Genomic DNA, 22,268 nt, shown 5'->3' with positions numbered 1-22,268 from the left:
TCATTTTTCCCTCCCTTCACTGTGTCCTGAAAACTCTCCCAAGACAGTAAACTGGAGCAATCATAGGGCTCACCTCATTTTTCCCCAACTTTCAGGTCACTGTCCTTCTTGAACTGTGAACTCTGTGTGTCTGTGTATGTATGCAGTTATAGGTGTTTATATACACACACTTAAAATAAGTCCACCATGGACTATTTTATTCTAGTTTGGACTCCACTGGCCACTGCACATTTTTGCTGCTGAGAAAACTGGGGAAAGAAGATTGCATTCATTAATAGAGTAGGCTATGAATAATCCAGAATGATTAACTTTAGTGGTATGAATAAGAGAATTGTCTATTTTCAGTGGCAGTGTTGTGCAGAATGTTTATAATGGCACTGAAAAGAAACACAGACAAGATGGTAATGCTGTAGTGATTTTTAACCATTGTGGGGAAATCTGGTAAAAGGTGGAGTTCTGATGAGGTCCTCCCAGTCCAGTCAGAGAAAAAGAAGCAGGTAGTTTCGTAGAGGGCAACTGGTAACCAAGGCATTGGAAAAGCTGAGAAACCAAACAGTGTGCATTGAAGCAACCTAGAGATGAGCGACATCTGGAAGCCACCATTACTACTAGGACTGGGGGGGATACAGGAACAAGGTAGTATTTCCAGCGCCTGGGTATGGGACTACCAGGTAGGAACTGGAACCACTGTGGAGGCTTCCAAGTGAGACATGGGACCTGAAGTGAGAGCTGTCTGGTGGGAGCTTCTGCCATGGAGAACACAAAGTCAGTCACTACCTGAAACCTAGTCTGTCACTGAAAGGTAGAGATACCCTGGCTTCTTTCTTTCTCATACCGGCTCATCTATCGCCTATGCCTCCCATTCAGTGAATCTAACTGGAAGCCACTGGGAAAGGGGTGTGGAAATGTACCCCTTCTCCGCCCTCTCCTCCTCCTATAACATGTAGTCGAGCAAGGAAAGGGCAGAAAGTGGATCTGAGGGCAGATAGGCCAAGGACTGGCACAAAGATCCTTCCTCATATTTTATGCCTCTTACTGGTGTTCAGTATAATCGTTGTATAGATACTGTTCAGCAGGGAGGGAAAAACCTGTGTGGTCAGGGTCAAGCAGAACCAATATCCCTATCTGCAGATTAGGGGAGGTAAAGAATCTCGGTGTTGAGGCACAAACTGAACCTGTTATGTTAATATATGTCTAAAGTACAGGATGAGGTAATTATGATAAACACTTGCTCAAATTTGAAATGTGAAGCATAAACATTAAAAAACCCAACATCAGCCTTTTTTGGTAAACTCTTATCAGTTCTTATCTATCAATGCTATTTTATTGAATTGTTATATATTTTTTCAGGAGAGAAAGCAGTGGTGGGTGAGAGGAGAGCAGAAGGGACCCTTTTATAGTATAATTAGCATTGTAATTTAATGTGCACATTAATCTCTACAAGGAAAATGTAAGGTGTTACTGTAACGATGTCTTTTTTTCACAGGGCCACCTTACCAGTGATAGCCCTGGCATCTCCAGGCCTTCTTTGTTATGAGTTCAGCCAGGGAAGCCTATGCCCATGGAGGGTACTAATCTCTCCCTGTGAATCTGTGTTCTTTGGTTTCATAGCAGTGTTTTTTCTGTTCTACAATCCAGGCAGTGCTTGGGAAGTTCCTTAACTAGAGCTTAATTCCTGTAAACGAGGTTTCTCCAGGGGCCTAGGTCAGTTTAGCACCTGTTGTGTTCTCAGTCTCCCTTACTAGTATGGAGGGCTGGCTGGGCCAGTGACACAAGGTCAAAAGATGTGAATTTAAGCATTTTTTCTACCTCAAAAGGCCAAATTAACAGCATTTATGTGTTACCAGAACACATAAGTTAATGAAAGCAAGTTCTTTCTTTAATTGAAATTATAGCAACTCATGTGGGAGCAGCAGTTACTTCAAATGGATAAGAATCTTTGATTGGTTATTAATACTACAGGAATTTCCATGTTTTCTTCATATATATGATTAACAAAAGATGTAGTAAATCGTCACTTAAACATATTTTAATTTGCTTTCCACAATCTTTCAATATTTCAAGCATGCAGTTCGTGTGGGAAAAGGCTGAATATAAAATATAAGTACACTTGAAAAACTAATAAACAGATTTCTGGTTATAGCTCAAAAATATAGAGATCCCATCCTTACTACAAGAAAAAGGCTGGACGAACTGCAAATTAATTCCTTTGCTTGAACCCGGTATGAAACTGAGGTTTCAGGGCATACAGATTAACTCCAGACCAGGAGAGTGTCAGATACTGCTGCAGGGAGAAACAGCATTTTCTTACCTGAAACAGACAGTGCTTAAATGTCATATAAGGGAAGCGGACTTGGCCCAGTGGATAGGGCATCCGTCTACCACATGGGAGGTCCGCAGTTCAAACCCTGGCCTCCTTGACCCCTGTGGAGCTGGCCCATGCGCAGTGCTGATGCGCGCAAGGAGTGCCCTGCCACGCAGGGGTGTCCCCCGCATAGGGGAGCCCCACTTGCAAGGAGTGCGCCCCGTAAGGAGAGCCACCCAGCGTGAAAGAAAGTGCAGCCTGCCCAGGAATTGCACTGCACACACACAGGGCTGAAACAACAAGATGATGCAACAAAAAGAAACCCAGATTCCCATGCTGCTGACAACAACATAAGTGGACAAAGAACACGTAGCAAATCGACACAGAGAACAGACAACGGGGGTGGGGGTGGGGGAAAGGGAAGAGAAATAAATAAATAAATAACTACATAAATCTTAAAAAAAAAAGATTGGAGGGGGGCATGATGCAGTTCTTCCTTGTACAAGAAGAACTCTACAACATGCTGTTTTCCTGCAAATAACTCTATTGGCTGGATTAATAACATTGTCAAAAAATGGAATTTTTTAAAGCTATAGACGACTGCATTTATTTTTAGAAAAAGCCATTAAACAACTGTACATTTCTCTGTATTAGGAGGTCTGAAACAGATGTTTAAACATTAAGACATTGATGATTCTTAAAGATAATGAAACTGTAAGTTAAGGCTTTGTGTTTGTTTTGAAACTATATTCATAGGCTACTTATATGTGGAACACCTTTGCCTTTTGAGGGAAAATGCTATTAAGGCCATTGTTGTCCTTAGTCTCCTCTCCTCCCCATTTCCACAAAAAAACAGAGACACCTTGATATGGGAGAAGTGGGGGCAGGGTAGAGAATGGGGGTATATGGGAACCTCTTATATTTTTTAATGTTTTAATGTAACATTTTGTGTGATCTATGTATCTTTTTTTAAAAAGATAATTATTTTAAAAAGAAAAAGGAAGTGAAAACAAAAGGAGACCGACTCTTCTTAGAGCATAGGACCAACAAAATAGTTTTCTGATATATCAACGCTTAGAGTAGCATAGGAAACGCATCTTTGTTCTAGTGTTTGTGCATAGTTCAGACCATGAAGTTACATGTTGATTGAGGTTGTGGGAAGCAAAATGGAAAAAAAAATGCATTTTTCTAGTGAATGTCACCAGCAACTTTAACTAACTACACTTACCACAAAACATAATTATCTTTTCTTTTTGTTTACTTATTTATTGGCACCTCTTCCCTACCCCCACTAGCCCATATGGTCCATAAAGGGCAAGGCCCTTAAATTCCTTGTTCATGGTTGTTCAAATGTTGGTTGCATGAAAGTCTCCATAGCCTTTGGTGGGTTGATGTCAACGCGTTGCAGGCAGGGTTTTTTTTCTCAACCCTGGGCCTTCACTATGGACGCTGTGCTGTGTTTGTGATAATTATAATAATTTAAAAGTGGGCAGCATCTGGAGATGACTCTGTAGGAAATTGAATTTTGAAGCTACGTTACTTATTTTGGGGAAGCTTAATGGATGAATTTTTTTAAAAGAACCATTTCCTTCTAGCTTAGGAAGTCAGAAAAACCTGAGGCTGAGGGGTGAAACTTGTTCCCTCAGACTCCTGTTCTCTTGCAGCTCTGATTTCTATCCAGGATAATATAACCAAGGGGAATTTATTTGCATCTTTGAAAATTCCACTTTTCTGCTGGCTGATTAGAGTAGTACAGTGGAAATAGATCTTGTGTGTTCTAAATCATTCTGGCAAATTATCAATAGAGTCTTTTTTCAGCAGTTCTCATTAAATGATTTAATTTTAGAAGTAGAAACAGCCTTATCTATTAGAATATTTGAATCTAAACCGACTATTATATTAAACTCTATTAAGAATGAAAATTATCTTCCTGGAAGCTGTGTTTTTTTCCTGGAAAATTTTAAGATTAACTGAAAGATAAATCAAATTATATATTCAAATAGGATCACAGAGATAATCAACATAGTGAGAAAATGTTTTTAAACCAGTATTAATATCGTTATATGTATTTGGACCAGAGGTGATCATCCTTGGAAATGCTGTTTTGAAGTCCTTTGTTCAGTCTGTTTGTTCTTAAGTTAGGAATTTTCTTGTACCAGAATGCCTCGCCTTTAACATCCACTCATGTGATGCTTTATCCCCCCTCCCCTTTTTTTTGAGAGGTTTTGCTCTGGGAATTTAAGATAAAATCTTGGCACTCTAAGTGTGTGGATAGTTTTGTATGATATGTCATCTCAGAGATCACTGGGGTTTATTTGTGTGATGGACCCTGTTAGCTGGGGTCCCTTTGTTGTCTCTTCTCTGCCAGTTCTGTCAGGTAGGTTTAGGAGAACAGTATTGCCAGATGGAGGAGGATAGCAAGATGTGTGGAGAGAACTCTGAGGAGTTGAATATGTTAAATGTTTCCATGTGAGGGGCAGGTGGTGGTAGGAACTGAGTTTGAAGAGGGAACAGTTGGCAGGTCTTTGTAGACTTTGAATGCTGTGTTAAGGAGCCTGGATTTCTTTTTCCATGGGCAATGAAGTCACTGAAGAATTTTAAGCAGGGTTGTGGCATGACTAACCATGTTGGCGACTCAGAGTAATAGATCTGGTTGTTGTTGGAGAATGAATGCTTGGGGTCCAGGTGAGAAACAGCAAGGTTAGTTGAGAAATTATTGTGTAAAATTCAGGCAGTAGACCTGAACCAGAAGAGTGATGGTAAGAAGAGGGGGTGACCAGGAAGAAGGCTTGAGAAGTAGAGTTGGTAGTCTGTGAAGGGACAGGATATGGGAGTGATGACATGCTGCTCAGTGGTACCAAGTTTTGGTACTTGAATCAAGTAATTTGTCAAGTGTTTGGATTAGTTTTACTTTCTGAGGAAAATCATATTTGTGATTTTAGAACCTCTTTTCAGCAGGTAGGAATATACAAATCAGGATCTTTGATTTAAAAAAAACAAACAAACATCTTTACAACTGACAAAACTGGCAGCTGTAGCTTATAGATCTTTTAAATTACCAGTTGTTGAGGTCCTCAGTAATGACCTTATTTATGATTGTCATCCTGTTCCTATCAGAAGACTGGCTGAGAAATTTAGTATTTGAGAGAAATGTTTTTAAGAAATATAGTACTTATTAATTCTTAAAAAACTTTATGCCAAAACATGAGGAAATGACAAGTGGGAACATACTATTTTTCCGTCCAATATCCTACCCCTAGAATTGTCCCTATAGAACCAAACTAACATTATGTCTTTGGTTTTCTCTGAGAGCTACTTATATGTAGAACACCTTTGCATTTTGGAGAAAAATGTTATTAAGGCAGTTGTTGACCTTGGTGCCCGGCCCCTCCACCCCGTTTCCACAAAAAACCTGAGTCAGGTTCTTTTTAGCACACAGGACCAAACATTATTTTTTGATTTGTCAACTCTTAGACTAAAATTGGAAACCTTTAATTTTCTCTTATCAGCAAAAAGCACAGAGTTAAATTTTTAACACTTTAAAAACTTTATTGTAAATATCACATGTCTAATTTTGCATCAAACCGATGCATTTCTACTCATTTTGCAGAACATAATAGTTGGATACTTTCCTTAAATATTAACCAACTTGCTTTAGATCTTTTATTGCTCATTTCAGCCTACCTCTTGCCTTTCTCCCTTTCTTGCCCTGACTGGCACACTCTGCAATCCACTCTACCTTACCCTTTGATCCAGATCAGAGCCCAGGTGCCAAAGAGAATCTATGTCCATAGGAGGTGGCTGTGAGAAGCAAGGACCAGGCACTTTAGCTGTGCAGTCTGGCGAAAGTCAGGCAAAACTGTGGGTTCAGATATTTTTCTCTTCTCCTCTTGGGGTAAGCACACCTGGGGCTAGCCCCTGAACACTCTACTGGGGACCTCATATTGGTCCAGGAAGCCTACTTTTCTGTTTGTTTCCTCTTTGTTCCATTTTCATCCTCTAGCTTGAGTGGCTTTACCTGAGCCAAATTAACTGAAGTTTTATGGAGTGTTCCAGAACCTTGACCTGGTACTTTATTATTAAATGGGGAGAAGGAGCTGGGGAAAGTCCCTGGACTAGAATGCGCTGGAACGAAGTGGAGCAGAATTTAGTTCCCTGTTTCTCCCTCAGCACATAGGCCTGGTTAATTCTGTGGACAGGAGATGGAAATCCCTCATCTCCTATGAAGTCAGTGTACTGGATTATCACTGGGACTTAATAACAAATTTGAGAAAAAAAGTAGTGATTAAAAAAATTCAGAACAAATAATTCGACATGTCCTTTCTGAACTAACATTGCCCTTTTCCCCTTTAAGATTATGATGATGATGAAATATTATGGGGATAATGCATTATAGTAAAAATAATATTACAACAGCAGTGATTTCCCATCCGATTACTATTTAACTGCTTGCAGAAATCTGCAATTTTAATGCATTTATTTTTTTAGGAGGTACCAGAGATCAGACCTGGGATCTCATATATGGGAAGCAGGCACTCAAGCACTTGAGCTACATCCACTCCCTGATTTTAATGCATTTTAAACACACATTAGGAATAAGTGATAATTCTCCAAATTAAGGAAAATATCAAATAAAAAATACAGAAAGTACATGCCAATTTAATGGCAAACATTTTTTTAAGATTTCTTTTTTATTTCTCTCCCCTTCCCCCCCCCCACCCGTTGTCTGCTCTCTGTGTCCATTCACTGTGTGTTCCCGTGTCTGCTTTCATTGTTGTCAGGGCATCAGGAATCTGTGCCTCTTTTTGTTGTGTCATCTTGCTGCGTCAGCTCTCCATGTGTGCGGCGCCACTCCTGGGCAGGCTGGACTTCCTTTCACTCAGGGTGACTCTCCTTATGGGCCCCACTCCTTGCTCATGGGACTCCCCTATGTAGGGGACACCCCTGTGTGGCAGGGAACTCCTTGCATGCATCAGCACTGCGTATGGGCCAGCTCATCATATGGGTCAGGAGGCCCAGAGTTTGAACCCTGGATCTCCCATGTGGTAGGCGAATGCTCTATCTGCTGAGCCAAATCTGCTTCCCATGGCAGACATTTTTGGTACCATAACTGTAATAATCATGGAGTTTTGGACAGGGAAGGAGTAGGGGCCACCCTGTACTCAGAATGTCATAGCTATTGAGAGTGCCTGGTCCTTCTGAGCTGCTCTGGACATGGGACCTGTGACCGCTGTCATCCCACAGCACCTGGCTGGCCCCAGGCTGGAGCCTCAGGACAGTCAGTGCTGCAGCAGAAAATTGATGGCCACATTGTCATTTGAAGCTCTCAGGCTTCCAAAGCATCACCTCTGGAAAATCCCATCTCCATGAGTCAGGCAACCTGTTCTTCAGAAACGTCTGGAGGAGGAGATTCTTGTTGTACAGACTGCCAACCAACCTGATAGTTTATATTTCATCGCTGACGTGAAGGAGGGAAAAGACAATTCTAACCCATCATTTCTCCCTGTTGCTGTCTTTGTCACCTTGCTTGTACAAACTGAGAAAGCATCAGCTGGTGATCAAGCAGCTCCATTCTTTGTTGTCTCTGTACATCTACCGTTGCTCCCATCCCAATTCTGACTTCGTTGGAGGGTTCTAAAGATGATATGGGTTCAAGTGTCCAAGGAAATAACTTTGCCATCCAGTGAGGGATGCAGAGCACCTGATGAACTTTTGACACATTGCTGTTGTAGCAATGTTGTAGATACCAAAAATAAGTCCACTTATAGCTACAATCCAGGTATAGGAATTGGAGGTGAAAAACTATAGTCCCAGTATATAAATCAGTGACTTGTTTGTGATGGTAAACTGGCCCAGAATTTATGCCACTTGGACTCTTGGAATGGAGCAGTAAAATGGTACAAATAGAACAAACACAGGTGCCAGGAATCCAGAAAGCAAGTTACTGGCTGCAGTGATACGAAATGAATACTGCATAGCTTCAATGAGGATAAAGTCAAACAAGGCTGACGAAACCCAGGAACCCAGCAAAATTAATGCAAATTTTCTGCTGCCGTATCTTTTTTCAAATATCCTAAAATTATAAATAAGAAGAATACTGCAGTGAGTATCTTTCAAATCAAGGCAAATTCTTCTTCTACAATTAGCCTCCAAATAAAGCCCACTCCAGCCAGTGCTGGTGAACATGGTCCCACTGGGCCCAGAGCCCCCCTGGGGTAGGTGGAGATCAGAGCTAAATTTTAAGCTTATTTTCTATGGTTTTCCTTAGGCAACTTTTAAAAATTATTATTTTGACTTTTATTATGTCCTTTTACTTACTGTGTTTGTTGATGTTTTAACTGGATTTGTGTTTTCAGTTTAACCTTCTTTAAATTAATCAGTTGGATAAATATTTAAAGTATGTTTCCAAGGTGAATGAAGATTCTGGATGACCCTATTTCAATATTCATTAAGATATTTAAGAGTGCTCAGACTTCCTCAACAGTGGGTTTTTTAATGACTTTAAAATACTTTATTACCCAAATATAATAGAAATTAACCAAAAATATTAGGGTGATTTTTATGGTTCTACGTGGGATTTCTAGTCACTGGACCCCTTGTATAATTAATGCACATAATGTTTGTGTCCATTTCGTAGGACAGGGAGCACCATTTGAGTATTTCCGGGAATACAGACTCCAGTTGTAACTTTGTTTTTTATGACATAGCTCCCACCTTCAATGCTGATTACTTGCTCAAGAAAGTGACACCTCTCTTCCCAATTATTTCATTAATTCTTTGGGAAAATGCAATTAGATTGTTCTGGTGAATGCATTTTGGCATGACACATGTGACCGGATATCCAGGATGGAGAACTAGGCCTAGGGATTTTTGTTTTGTTCTTGTCCTGGCAGCCCTTTTCCTTTTGGGCCAGAGTTCTGACTTTATCTGGAAGCCAGCTGATTTTAGGACAGGGTGGCTCACCCCTTCCTCAAACAGCAAGGGACTGAAATCAGAAACAGAAAAACAAATTGTGAAACACTAAGTTATGATCAAAATATCTTCAAACAGGGTTTAAAAGCTCTTTGGACAGTATTTACCTGTTTATATGAGAGCCATCCTTTCTTGTTTGGGTGTAAATCGGTAGGATCTCCAATTTATTGGTGGTAATGATGGATATTTTGAATCAGAAGAATTAGTGCCTTCATAATAGACTTAGATTCCTTCCAGTTCTATATTTAAAGTGTCTTTGGGGGTGAGTCAGTGGGGGAGTTTAAGAGCAGATGATTAATTCTCCCCCTCTGTGCTTCTAAGGCACATGCCCCTTTTGCAACACTCATGCTCTGTGTTAGAGCCTCTTATCTTACTGAGTAGGATCCTGCCTTAGTCATCTTGGAGCTCTCAGCATCTGGTGGCTGAGAAACATTCAATAAAAGTTTTTTTAATAAATGAAGGCAATAGAATCCCTTTGTTGGTTTATCAATATTTGATTTTTCTCTTTTTATTAAAGATACTGACTTATTACTATTTGTTATAAGCTTAGGTGCTCTCACAATAAGCATATCTTACCAAATGTTACTAGAAAGCAGAACCCTCAAAGGCCCTGCAAATGTTTACTTTACCAGCGATCCACTTGAAGATGTATTTTGCATCTAGCTCTACACATATGACCGCTGGCTGAGAAATCATACATCTTGGGCCTGAGTCTCTGCTCCACTCTTTAGTACTCATTTTTATTTTGGCAGAACACTTACTATCTCTAGATTTCAGCAGCTTGATCTACAAAATAAGATTAGTACCCACATTGTCTTCTTTGGAGGGCTATTTTAGGTAATGTATGTGTACAGATGACTCATGACTGAAAAATATGCTATATATGACATTTGTCATTCTTAACTAAGGATGATGGTACATTTACAAAAATTTGATTAGATCCAGAATTTAACCTTAAATCACTGGAGTCATATTTTTTTTGAGATCAATGAATCATAATATTGTTAATAACAATTCCAGGAGCTTATTGTACTTGAGCCACTGTAGAGAAAAAGCTGACCAATTATAGTGACCAAATTAGTCAAGTGTTTATTGAATGCTGGCTCTATGCCTGTTACTATGCTATTCCATATGAGAGAGATAAAAGAAGTCTTATCTATAGGCCTAGCCCTCAAGAAATTTACAAACTAGTTAGGGATGGAATAATTTAAGAGCTGGGAAAATCTCTGATATGAATAAATGAGTATTATTTTTAAATGATATGTAGGGTAGTTCCTTAGAGAAAAGATACATGAATAAGAAGCTTGGGTTGTCTGAACCTGGAAATGCAATACAAGTGAAAAGGAATTTTGTGAATGTACAAAAGTAGAATAATTGCATTTAATATAGTGCCCAATATATAGTAGATACTCAATAAATATTAATTTGCTCAATGAATGAACCTCTTTCAACAAATTTGTCTTCCGGTTTACCAGTTATCTCTTCCACTGCATCTAGTCTGTGGTTGAATTTGAAATGCATTACAATTCTAAGGTCATGTTTTTTTCTTTTCTAGATTTTTTATTGGTCCCCTTTTAGAGTGCACCTCCATCCCACACTAGCTTTCCTTAACTCTTTCCCTGCTTTATTTTTGCCATAGCACTTACCATGTTCTAACATAATATATAATTTACCTATTTTGTTTCTTGTGTTTCTCTCCCTACTAAAATGTAAATAAGTTTCTTGAGAGCAGGAATTTGTTTGTTTCATTCACTGATATATATCTACAAAGCCTAGAACAGTACTTGAAACATAGTAGGAGCTCAAAATTACTAGCTGAATGAATGTATTGTTTGTGAGTTTGGAGACAATGATGAAACTTGCCAGATCAGATTGGGGTGGGGGGCTTTGTAGAGCACAGTAGGAAATGAGATTGATGAGACCTTCAATGTGGCCAGATTATAGAGAATAGTATTGTTCTAGGGGAGGTTTTGGGGCTCAATACAATAGACACCTACATAATTTACAAAGCTGAGCAAAATTTTACCCTTAATTCAGTTGTCATCTTGGTGGCTTCAGGAAATAGCAGAAAGATCTCTGGCCTTGGAATTGAACTATGTGAATTTGAATCTAGTTCTACGGTTTACTAGATATGTGACTTTAGGCAAGTTATTTTATCTTGAAGAGCCAATTTTCTTAACTATAGTGTTGTTAATAATCCCTACTTCATAAAGTTATGGTGAAAGTTAAGATATAATATAAGTACAAAGTGGGTGTCCAATAAGCATTTTGTATACTGCACTGATTGATTTGAAACTACTACTTCTTAACATACTAAAAATGTACTTTTTCTATTTTGGGCAAGTTACATAGAGAAATAGGAAGACTCAAAAATCATTGGGGGTAGTAATTTGGGGTAACATTGTAACTATGGTTTAGGAAAAATAACTACTGAATAAAGTCAAAATTAAAAGGAATATAATATATTTGAGTGTTTTACAGTCATGAAATCCCCCATGGAAATAACCAATATCTTTTCACTTCTCCTAAATGGTTTGAAACCTTGAATTAATTACAGGAGAGAGGAAAATTCCCTAATAATATCAGAGTCACTAACAGTATGGCATTCAAAAGTACTGAACCTCAGGGAAGCCGCCAGGTTCTGGAAGAGAACCAGCCTTTCCGAGTTGGTTGGGTTATCACTGATGTGGCAGGACCCCCACGTCGACATGAACCTGTAGTGCTAACCTGACCTTCCACACAAAAACCTCATGCTAAGTCCTCTGCTTGTTAAGGGTCAACCCAGAAACATTCTCCTAGAGAAAACGTGTGTATTTTCTATTTAATGAGTTGCTAAAGATATTATCCTTTCTTGTTCCTTGAGCCTTGTATAAGGGCTCATGGGAAAGTTTTTTTTTTAGAATTTAGGATTAAGAAAACATTATTTTCTCTTATCTGGTTTATTTCCTTTTGTCGGATGATGACAATAAATGTCACACAATGTTTCATTTTCAGTTCACTTCAGAAACTTAGAACATCATGTAATGCTTGATTACAATAGCCATAAAGTCCAAGAAGTTCGTAAATTTACTTTCTTCTTGTATATAGTCTTGTGTTATCAGTTTATACTTTAACTGACTGTCGTAGGGTACCTTAAAGGCTTTACAGAACAACTGTAGCATATCTGAGACTGATCCATATAGTTTAGCATTTAACTAATTAAATTTCCCCCAATGGGATTTAAACGCTTTGTAAATATAGCGTGTTTAAAAGACCCTGGTATCTAGCAGTAGGGGAAAGGTTTAATAAATTGTGGTGTATTCATATACCATGTTTTGAATATAGATCTTAAATTCTAAGGCAAATCTGTCACATGAGCCCTTAAATAAGACTCAATGCACAACTTACAGCTAAACAGCAACAAATGTGAGAACTTATATGTTTCAATGTGAGTAACTCTCAAAAACATATTAATGAGTGAAAAAAGGAGAGCTGCCACAAAACCTACCCAATAAATATAGCAGTGAATGCTATTATACTTGCTCCAGTATCTGTTTTCCCTTTCTTCTATAGTAATAGAATGTTAGAAGGGCAAATGGCTTCCCAGAATGGAAACTAGTTTCTAGGTTCCCTTGAAGCCGTGTGACAATGTGACCAACTACTGGCCAATGGAACGTGAATAGTAGTAGTGTGTATGACTTACAGTCTGTGCCCTTCAAAGAAATGGGAGTGCCCACTCCCTCGTCCTTTTCTCATTTCCCTTTCCCTGGAGGGGAGCACTCTTGGACATGCAGATGAGGGCAACACCCTATGGATGGCAGAGCAATGAGACAGGGGGAGTCATCATTTCTGCCCGGAAATACTTAGATGCTGACTCTCTTTATATGAGAGAAAAATAAACTTGTTTTATTTAAGACTATTATTTTGGTCTGTGTTGCAGCAGCCAAGCCTGCTTCCTAATTCTATCTGATACTATTTATGTAAGTTAAAACAAGCAAAAGAATGATACACGTTTCTAGATACATATTGAATAAACCTTGGACTGGGTACAGACTCTAGTGGTGATGGTTGCCTCAGAGTTGAATGGGTGGGAGTGAGACTGTGGAGGAGAATTCAGCCTGCTTTCTCTCTCTATGCTCCCCGGTAAGGGTTTCTCTCTCTACTGAATGTAGTTGCTTAGTTAACTATGTCAGAGTAGAACAGAGTTAATTCAGTAATGGATGATGAAGATTCGTTGTGTTTTAGATTTCTGTGTTTGCTTTATACCCAGCTGTTTTCCAGTGGCTTTTAATAGTGACTTACCTCTGTATGAAGTGATTGGATTATGAGAAAATATTAGTATTGTAGCCAGTGGTTACATAGATGGTCTCACTATCTGAAATTTGAAGATTTGCTTTTCTTCCTCTTCTTTCATAGTATTTTCCAAACTGGACACCACACAATGGACTAGATTTTCCCTAAATGATTCTCAGGTGTTTTCCAGGTAGATCACCTTGCAGTTTGGGGGACTCCCAGGCTCTTCAGGGTATATAAACAGTTAATCTCTTGGTTTACTCCCACTGTTTGCTAATCACATCTAATGTATGACAATCTTGCTGGCTAACGCTGAGAGAAACCTTCAATCTCTACCTTTACATTGATGGGGGCCCCTCACTGTGCACTTCCCCATTTCAGGTACCCTCATGTACCGTGACGTGTTTAGTAGTATTTCTGAAAGAGGCCCTTCCTGTCATATAGGAGATCCTTCTGTCCAGCTGTCCCTGCTTTCACTATAGATGCCTAAATGTGGAGGTGCTCCAGGGGCAGTCCTTGGCCTGATAACTTTCTTTCACTTTCTGTTCTGTGGCTTCAGGTATCACTTTTGCAGAGCTGACTTCTGTCCTATACATATTCCCACAGTACTGTCCTGAAACTAATGACTTTTTAAAAATTAATTTTTGACAAGATAATACATATCATAGAACAAAATTCAAGCTGCACATAAGGCAAACTGAAAAATAAGCCTCCTTTTCTCCTACCTTTATCCCATTGTCTTCTCTGGACATAAAAACCCTCATCTGGGCCATTTCCACCTGAACATTGTCATATTATAAAATCAGTGTATGTGATAGTATAGTTAGCACCTTTCATTTTTGAAACTGGCTTTCCCACTGGACTTTCTAACTTCTGTAAATGGTCTCCACATTTTACCAAAGGCTCAAAGCCTTGGTGTTATCTTTTACTTCTCTTTGCCCTGTTGCCTCTATCATGTCCTCTTAATCACCACGTCCCCATTGATTTATTCTTTGTGGTATATTTTGCAGCAGACCTTTCTTTTCTATTCCACCAGACTGCCATCAACACCCTTCTAGAGAGTGAGGTGACCTCTCATCCCACTGAGGATTTGACTGCCTGTTGAGTCCCCTGAGAACCCTTGAATGTCTCACTGCTGTTGTATGAACTAGGAGGATGGTTCCTGGATTCTGTATCCAGTGCTTTTTTCTTTTGTACAATTCCACCTTCAACTGGATTATGGACTCTCAGAGGACAGGAGTTATGAGAACTGAATTAACTAAGATGGTATCAGGAAATCCTAAGTACCTTATGAACATAAAAGAAATCAACAGATTTTACCTTGCTGAGGAGTTTGGACTTTTTATCCTATAGATGGCAAGGAGCTATTGGAATACTTTAAAATAAGCAGAGAGAAAGAGGTGGGAGGTGTTTATCTTAGAATTACGATCCTTGTAGTGTTTTGTTTTGTTTTTTAATTGGAGAAGTTCTAGGTTTACCTCTCAGTGTTTGAGGTAGTGTTGAGGAGAGTGAGTGTTGAGGGGGGCTAGGAGGCTGTTAAAAATTAAGTTCACTCAAGTGGAATGATTGCCGTTGTAGAGAACTAGAGGGCCTCTCTGTGGGTAAATGAAATAAAAATGATTCACAGGTATCTGGCATGAGAGACAGAGTAGGTAATAGTGCCTGTCACTAGCAACGGCAATGGGCAAGAGCAATACTGTTGCCAGAGAAGTGGGAGTTACCTTTTGAAGTCAGAGGTGTTTGGGAGATGTCAGTAAGAAATGTGTATGTTCTGGAGAATAGGGGAAGAAATCTGTGCTGAACTTACCGTTGCTGGAGTTACATCATTGAAGCTTCACATTGAGTCGGTGACATTTTTTTATTTTTTAACTTTTTATTCTGGAAAATTTCAAACACAGTAGTACAGGATTGTGAGACAATGGTATCGTCAACCCCAGGTACCCGTCACCTAGTTCATTATCAGCTCATGATCAATTTTGTTTTTAGGTTTTTTTTGCATTTGGTGAATACATTTTTTGAGCACTGCTGCACCACATGGATAATGGTTTACATTATAGTTTACACTTTCCCCCAGTCCACCCAGTGGGCCATGGCAGGACATACTATGTCCAGCAACTGTCCCTGCAGTACCACCCAGAACAACAACTCCAAGTCCTGAAAATGCCCCCACATCATATCTCTTCTTCCCTCTCCCTACCATCAGCAGCTACTGTGGCCACTTCCTCCATTATCAATGCTATATTTTCTTCCAATTACTAATCAAATTGTTCCAGAATAGAATATCAGTAAGTCCACTCTAATCCATACTCTGTTCCTCCATCCTGTGGACCCTGGGATGGTTATGTCCACTCTACCTGTATATCGAGAAGGGGCTTAAATTCCACATGGATGATGGATGCAATTCTCCTGCTTGCAGTTGTAGGCACTCTTGGCTCCTTGGTTTGGTGGTTGACCTTTTTCACCTCCCTGTTAGCTGGCTGGGTAAGTCCAGTAAACCATAGGGTAGGAGTTGCAAGTCTGTTGAGGCTCAGGGCCTGGCTATCACATGGCCTTTACAATTATAGTGGGGGACTTTAATACACCACTATCAACTTTGGACAGAACATCTCAAAAGAGAATCAATAAAGAAACAAAAACTTTGAATGGTATATTAGAGGATCTGGACCTAATAGACATATACAGAACATTACACCCAAATACAGCAGGACATACATTCTTCTCAAGTGCACCTGGATCATTCTCCAAGATAGACCACATGCTAGGCCACAGAAAAAGTCTCAATGAATTAAGAAAGATCGAAATCACACAAAATAATTTCTCTGACCACAGTGGAATGAAGCTGGAAATCTGCAAGGGCCAGAGACCCAGATTTGGCAACAAGATATGGAAATTAAACAACATACTCTTAGAAAAACTGTGGGTCAAGGAGAAAATCTCAAAAGAAATCAATAACTACCTTGAAAGTAATGAAAATGATAACACAACATACCAAACCTATATGGTCGATTTTGTTTCATCTATACTCCCTCCACCCGACTAACTCTCCCCACAACAAGATTATTTTGACACAAATCCCAGATACCTTATTATTTTATTTGTATATTTGTAGATATTTCAGTATTTATCTCCAAAAATGAGGAAGCTTTAAAAAAACATAACCACCCTTTAAAAATACATTACCACCCTTCAAAAACAACAGTAATTTTATAATATTGACAAGTATCCAATGAGTTCACATATCCCCACTTGACTTTTTTTAAAAGTTTGATTTAAGAGCAAAGTAAGGTCCCTACAACTACATTTGGTTGATATGTTTCCGTGTTTCATAAAATCTCCCATAGGTTTGGGTGGGTAACTTTTCACAGCATTCTGGGTTCTATTTGTGTGAATCTGAGCTATAACCAACATTGGAAAAAAAGAAAAAGGTGGGGCAATATCAGATAATATATGAATCCTCTTAAATGGAGAAATGGTTTTGGTTTTTCTTTCCGAGTGGCGTTACGCTTTTAAGAAAGCTTTTTGGTAAAGTTTTGTTGTTTTTTTAAATTAAGTTGGAAAGCAGTTAATCCTTCATACAGCTGATTCTAAAAGTCAGTCCTGATTCTGTCCTTTCTTAGCCCAGAAGTCTTTGTGGCCTTCTGTTTCCTATGGGATAAAGTCTGATCTCATGAGCTTGGCTTACCTTGTACTACTTGACACTTAGTCTTCAATCCTCCACCCTCTACCTTTTCACAAGCACAGGCTACATACACTCCAGCCATGCCTCTTTAGTTCATATTCACTTTCCCACCTCATGCTGAGGGCTTTCTCTGAAATACAGTTCACACCTCCTTTTCTTTCTCCAATAAAAATCTGATTCATCTTGAAAGGCCCAACTGAAAGTCACCTCTTCTGTGAAGGTTTTCCTCAACTATTTTCTTACCTGAAAGAAAGAATAACTTATCCTGTTCCTTCCTATGTCACCTTTTTATGCCTCTGTTCTGTGGTGCTTGTCATAATTTGACTTCATCTGTCGTCAGTTATGTTTTTCCAGCCAGAGTTGGGGGCACTCAGGAGGGCAAGCAACTATGTCCTGGCCATCTCCACATCTTCTAAGCACCCAGCCCAAGGCTCTCCCCTCCTGCAATGCACAATATACCTACTTGGTACTAACTCTTAGGAGGATTTACAACACATTTTCGATTATAGCTTCTTCCCTGTCCTTTTTAAAATAACTTAAAAAATTAAGCTCCTGATTGATTAAGTAGCCTGTTTAATATGGCATAGTTTAAAGCCGGGCTGAATTAAAATCAGTAAATAATTAATTATATTTTATTCTGCCCTTGCAAACACATAAAGAATTTTGTGGGGTAGATGGTGTGAAATGATTCTTGTCCTGTCATTACCGATGACTCTAGTTTTTGACTCTGGATACTTCCCAGACACTAGTTTCATGACTCAGGAAATTGCAAGAAAAACACAAAACTCTAATCTTTTCAGATACTATTTTGTTGCCTGGCAAAACCCAGACATAAAATGCAGGGAAGAAGGAAAGCATTATGTTCATAATTTAGGGAACTGTCATTTTCATATGTGGATGATCAATCTATTACTATTATTTATTTTATTTGCAATCAAATTAGTTTTTAATTTTTAAAATTTTCATTATTTCATTCTTTCAACAAACATTTATTGAGGGGTGACTGTGTGCTGGATTCAGTGGCACTTACAGTCTTGTGGGGAAGACAGACATGCAAGGACAGTTGTGTGAGCAAAGACAGCACAGAGGAAGGAGTGATTGACTTTGCCTGAGATTGGTCGGTGAGAGTCTGACAAAGTTGGTGCTGTTTCTGCTGAGTCCTGCAGAGTGATTAGGAACTGATCAGGTAGGCAGGGCAGGTTGGGGTCGGGGCTAGGAGACATACCTGGCAGAGTGGACAGCATGTGCCAAGGGCTGAGAGATACGAAATGACATGGCTTACTTTAGTATTTAGCTATCATTTTCATTTTTAATAAGAAATATATATTGCACATGGTATAAAATTGAAATGGATCAACAGTGAAAATTAAGACCTATCTTTTTTCCCTAGCCTCTGATGTCCCTTCCCTAGATATAACCACTTTTGCATTTTCTTGTATATATCCATCCATGGGTTTTTGATGCATGTACAGACCTGAAATATACTTTATTATATCCCATGCAAAAAGGTAGCATGCTATATAACTTGTTCTCCACCTTACTTTTTACACTTAATGCAGAGATCATAGAGTCACTGTACTCTTTTTGATATAATAACTATAGATTCCATTATGGGGATGGACCAAAATTTATTTAGTCAGTACCCTTTTGATGAGACATTTAAGAACTTAAATAATTTGTTGTTATAGATCTCATGAAGTAGATTGGAAAAGTGAGCAGCAGCCACAGAGCTCAGAGCTGAGGATTGTAAATATATCCTACTTTTAGTTCAGATTCTATAAAAACAAAACAAATCCGGCATATTTGGAAAAGAACCAAACGTGATTCTTTTAAAAGAATAAAAATTAATCTTTCCTCAGGTTCCCTCAGTTTTGATCAGGAAGATAGAGGTCTGGTAGTTTCTTGGTTAGTATCATAGGATAATAAGCTCTACAAAAGTGTAGCTCATGCCAGGAGGTCATACAGAGAACGTCTACTTTGGAAAATCAAGAAAATTCATTGAGATGGTGCTGTGGGAAGAGGAAAAACAAACAAACAAAAACATCTCTGGGGACAACCAGCAAGATGGTGGCAGAATAAGGAGCTCCTAGAGTCAGCTCCTGCTACTGGGCAGTTAGTAAACTGCCCAGAGCTATCTAAAACACCTGTTCGGGAGATCCAGGAGACCAGAAGAGCAACCTGCAGCATCCTTGAAGGAATGGAAGGAGGAGATTGCACATCTGCAGAGAAGATTCATAAGTAGAGCCCCATGCCATGGAGGCCAGTTCCTATCCTCCACTGGTGGCACGAGGTGCCTTGGGAGTTGTACTATGGCTGGAATTGGAAGCTCCACTTCTCCAAAATGGGGGCCGTGAGGGAGGAAGAGACAGTTGGGCACCAACTTCAGCTACTGATTAGTAAATTTAGCAGGCTAAAATATAATCCTAAGAACAGCTGAAGTTTGAACCTGTCCAAGTCAGAAAGAGGCCAGTAGCCACCATTTTAACTCTGCCCCTGACACAAGGGGAAGCAGGGCAGACTGAAAATCACAGTGTTGGTAGGGACCGGTTTCTTTCCATCCGGATCATATTGCAACTCCAGCATAAGCCCCAGACTCACCTACAGCAGGAAGGAAGCTGGGGGGACCTGCGCTAGCTTCTCAGGGAAAATACAGGCCACACCAGTGATCTTTCTACACTGGCAGTGCAAGCCACCTCAGGAGCTATTCTGTGGCTGGAATTGGAAACTCCATTTCCCAAAAACAGGGGAGGAAGAGACAATTGGTCACCAGGTTCAGCTATTGATTTCTCAATTTGTCTGGCTAAAGTATAACCCTAAGAACAGCTGAAGTTTGAACCTGTCCAAGTTGGAAAGAGGCTGGTAGCCACCGTTTTGACTCCACCCCCAGCATGAAGGGAAGCCTGGCTGACTGAAAAACACAGGGACTGTAAGGACTGGCTTCTTTCACCCAGATCAACCTACAGCCCTAGCCTGGACTTCAGCAGAGCTGGCAGACCCTGCACTGGCCTCTCCATGTAACTTCAGGTACATTTGGCTGGCACAGTCTGAATAGTTGGAAGTCAACCAGGGCAACTGGTTCAGCTTGGACCCACACAGTATAGATTGCTGCCCACACCTGCAGCTCCATCCCTGTCCCAGGCAGGGGAGAAAAGGGCATGAAGCTGCATCACTCTCTCTGGGCATTACAGTCTAGGCCTGCATGACTTGGATTATTCCACACAGCTGTGACTCTGTCCCTACCCCTGGCAAAGGAGGAAGTTGGGAGAAACTACATAGGTCCCTAGGGCAAGGAGGGCAGCTTGAGCCTCCACAGCTTGCAGCACCAGCTACATCCTTGGCTCCTACTATACAACCAGCAAAGAAGAAAAGGGCAAGAAAACCCTAAATTAAAGGGAGAAACTGCACCCAGAACAAATACATTTAGTAAGCCAGATGCCAAGACACCAACAAAAAATTGCAGTCCACAGCAAGAAACAAGAAGCTATGTCCCAGTTAAAGGAACAAGATAAGCCTCCAGATTACATAAAGGAGTTGAGACAACTTATCATAGGGGTTCAAACAAATCTCCTTAATAAATTCAATGAGATGGCTAAAGAGATTAAGGATATTGAGAAGACATTGGATGAGCATAAAGAATTTGAAAGCATGCATAGAAAAACAGCGGATCTTATGGGAATGGAAGATGTAATAGATGAAATAAAAAATACATAGGAGGGAAGCGGATGTGGCTCAAGCAATTGGGCTCCCATCTACCATATAGGAGGTCAGGGGTTCGATGTCCAGGTCCTCTTGGTGAAGGCAAGCTGGCCTGTGTGATGAGCTAGCCCACATGGAGTGCTGACCTGTGTAGAGTACTGCCCTGCACAGGAGTGCTGCTCCACACAGGAGTGCTGGCCCATGCGGAGAGCTGGTGCAGCAAGGTGATAGAACAAAAAGAAACATGGAGGATAAACAATAAGAGATGTAGCAGCTCAGGGAGCTGAGGTGGCGCAAGAGAATGATCACCTCTCTCCTGCTCCAGAAGGTCCCAGGATCAGTTCCCAGAGTTGCCTAATGAGAATACAAGGAGACACAGAAGAACACAGAGTGAATGGACACAGAAAGCAGACAACAGGGTGGGGGTGGGGAAAGTAAATAAATAAATAAATATTTTTAAAAAATATACTGGAATCATATAACAGCAGATTTGAGGAAGCAGAAGAAAGGATTGGTGAGCTTGAAGAAATGGCCTCTAAAAGTGAACATACGAAAGAACAAATGAAGAATGGGAAAAAAATTGAGCCAAGTTCTCAAGGAACTAAACAATAGCAAAAGATGTGCAAACATATGTGTCATGGGTGTCCCAGAAGGAAAAAGAGAAGGGAAAAGGGGCAGAAGGAATATTTGAAGAAATAATGGTAGAAAATTTCCCAGCCCTAATGAAGGACATAGATATCTGTGTCCCAGAAGCACAACGTACTCTCATCTAAATAAATTCAAATAGACCAGCACTGAGACACATACTAATCAGAATGTCAAGTGCCAAAGACAGAGAATTCTGAGAGCAGCAAGAAGCAAGCAATGAATAACATATAAGGGATACCAAATAAGATTAAGTGCCAATTTCTCATCAGAAACCATGGAGGCAAGACGACAGTGGTATGATATATTTAAGATACTGCAAGCGAAAAACTTCCAGCCAATAATCTTCTATCTGGTAAGATTGCATTCAAAAATGAAGGCTGGTTTAAATATAAACAGAAACTGAGAGAGTTTATAACCAAGAGACCAGCTTTATAGGAAATACTAAAGGGTGTGCTATAGTCTGAAAAGAAAAGACAGGAGAGTCTTGGAAGAGAGTCTAGAAGTGAAGATTATATCAGTAAAAGTAACTAGAAGTCAAAAGAGTGGTGAAAATAAAATATGACAGATAAAACCCAAATATTTTGGAATAAACTTAGCCAATGCTGTAAAGCACTTGTATTCAACTACAACTCATTCTTAAAAGAAATAAAAAAAATACCTAATTAATTGGAAGAACAGTCCATGCTCACTGGTTGG

The 22,268-nt window shown here is 39.7% G+C and overlaps 1 protein-coding gene and 1 pseudogene across 2 annotated transcripts in view; one reads left to right on the top strand and one right to left on the bottom strand.

The window, feature by feature from the left end:
* The window catches only part of SLC9A7 (solute carrier family 9 member A7), a 145,021-nt gene that overhangs the window by 35,853 nt on the left and 86,900 nt on the right, over positions 1–22,268 (top strand). The gene's annotated exons all lie outside the window — the stretch shown is intronic.
* On the bottom strand, positions 7,360–8,315 carry LOC139438056 (ubiquitin-associated domain-containing protein 2-like; annotated as a pseudogene).

The sequence above is a fragment of the Dasypus novemcinctus genome, chromosome X, assembly GCF_030445035.2.
Source record: "Dasypus novemcinctus isolate mDasNov1 chromosome X, mDasNov1.1.hap2, whole genome shotgun sequence".
Classification (NCBI taxonomy): Eukaryota; Metazoa; Chordata; class Mammalia; order Cingulata; family Dasypodidae; genus Dasypus; species Dasypus novemcinctus.
The sequence above is the reverse complement of the archived record's forward strand: the minus strand, read 5'-3'. Positions and strand labels throughout refer to the sequence as shown.